Source organism: Akebia trifoliata, unplaced genomic scaffold (assembly GCF_017979445.1).
Source record: "Akebia trifoliata isolate Shusen 1 unplaced genomic scaffold, ASM1797944v1 Contig00554, whole genome shotgun sequence".
In the NCBI taxonomy this organism is placed as follows: domain Eukaryota; kingdom Viridiplantae; phylum Streptophyta; class Magnoliopsida; order Ranunculales; family Lardizabalaceae; genus Akebia; species Akebia trifoliata.
This window is the reverse complement of record NW_028237093.1, coordinates 28,866-31,279: the sequence shown is the minus strand read 5'-3', so window position 1 is coordinate 31,279 and position 2,414 is coordinate 28,866.

Below are 2,414 nucleotides of genomic sequence, written 5' to 3'. Positions count from 1 at the left end.
ATCAGAAATCAGTACCAAGAAGCCTTACTTTGTTGACAATGTCAAGGAATCTGTCAAAGTAATACTTGATTGTCTCTAATTCCTTCATTCTTTGCATCTCAAATTCTCTGATCAGATACAGAACTTGCATGCCTTTGACTCGTTCATATCCTTCATACTCCTTCTTCAGAAAGTCCCAAATTTCATTTGTTGTCTTCAGTGTCATGATTCTGGTGAAAATTGAAGATGAAAAACTGCAAATAAGCTAACTTTCTCCTTTGATTTCCTTTGCCTCATCTCCTTGTGATTTTTTATTTGAACTATAATTGGATTGTTGGGCAAGGGAAAAACTTTGTACGTATTTTCAACGGCTTCCCACTGATCATTAGCATAAAGATAGGCTTCCATTCAGATAAGTCACACTTGATAATTCATTCCATCAAACACTGGAGGCGCTATTGCATTCGATGTAGCTCCAGAACTCATCCTACGTTGGTTGTAGGCTTTTGTGTTTTGGATAGGGGAGATGGTGAGTGTTTATGGCAAGTGTTTAAGGTAAATGGTTAGGCTCACTCAACCTCACAGGTCTCTCAAGAACTTATGGCTCTGCTACCAATTTGTAGGTTTTTGACATAAATAAAGTGTAAAAGCTGGCAAAAACAAACTTAATTTTGAGACTTCTTGAGCTACATTTTTATTGATCATCAAAGCACTTATTTATACAACTTATCAAAAGAGAAAAAGCATAAAAAATGCAGCTAAATCTATTGCATGTTACATAACATAAACTTCCAAAAAAATAGCATAAGAGTAGGTCAAGCCTAACAGACTTTGACAACCTCAATTCAGCATGTGTTTTATTAAACCTCAACAACTCAAACATCAACAGCCCACTCAGCTCCACGTCAGCAACTCTTGGGGCATCATTCAATAGTTTTCATCTAATGGAATGCTCTCAAATGTATTTTTGTCGAAAAGATAACCAATGGAGAACTCATACTCCTCAAAAGAGTTGACGACATTGATGACCAAAGGAAAATGCTAGAAGAGCACTATGATTATACAAGAGTAGTAGTAAAACTTTGTGACACAGAGATAGTAAAAAAAAAATGTTCAGTGGATTGGGATTTTCAGAAGAGAAATGTTTCCAAGCATCAATGGCTTTAGCCGTAATATCTCATTATGAAGAAACTACGCACGAAATCATTGTTGCCACTGCTCGTGTAGACTGTCATTCACCGTTAATAAATGTCAATTTCAGGAAAAATGATTACCAGAAGGTTTTACAGGGCACATCAAACCTTTGTATGTAACAACCATCATAAATGGAAGAGAATTGCGCCATGTGTTTGTGGACATGGGTGCTTCATTAAACCTTATGCCAAAAACCACACATGACTTGGTCGGGTTACTAGAATGTCGCATTACTCACGTGCCTACGAAAGTACAGGGATTTAATGGTCATGCATTTAACACAAGCAGATATGTAGACGTCGACTTTCATGTGGGTGCAGCCTGTGCGCCAACTCATTTTCACATAATAGACATCGATACAACTTACCATGTGATGTTGGGTAGGTCATGGCTTCACCAGCATAGGTTTGTGAGTTCCACGTATCACCGGTGTGTAAAAGCCATAGTACGGGGAAGAGAAGAAGTAATCAAAGTCTCACCATTTGCACTTGAAGAGACTTATCTGGTAGAAGTAGCATTTTATGCCGGAGAATATTTCACAATAGAAAGCTCAAATACCTATGCGACTCCTCTACCCCAGTGGGAACCCATACATAATGAACATCGAAAACATGAGAGATCTTTGTCGGTAAAAGACAAGTTGGGAGCACAGCTCACCAAAGTCCCACTCCTTGACGGAAGGACATCCTACTGTTTATGATACCTTCCCGGAGGGACTCCAGACTTTTCCTCCGGTAATACAGAAGAAGTATGCCACACCGAAGATAAAACTCTGAATCAGTCATTCACACATCACCCAAGGCCACGTTAGACAAGTTAGAAACAATCTACTTGAGTGATGATGCACTCAATCACCCAGTATTCATTAGTAAGAGCTTGACCATTGAGGAAAAGAGCATAATTTTGAATCTGCTATTAGAATTTAGAGATGTCTGCATGTACGTGGGACGAGATGCCAGGGTTGCTAGAATAACTAGTTATGCATCGTCTCAATGTGGCACCCATATCGAGACCAATCAAACAGCCAACAAGAAAATTTAGACACATAATCAAAATGCAAATTGAAGAAGAAATTCAACATTTATTGGCAGAAGGATTCATCAAGCCTATCTAATACCCTCAATGGCTGTCCAATGTGGTTCCAGTTAAAAAAAAAAGAATAGTCAAATTCAATGTTGTGTGGACTTTCGCGACCTTAACAAGGTTGTCCAAATGATGAATACCTTTTACCGAAAATTGAC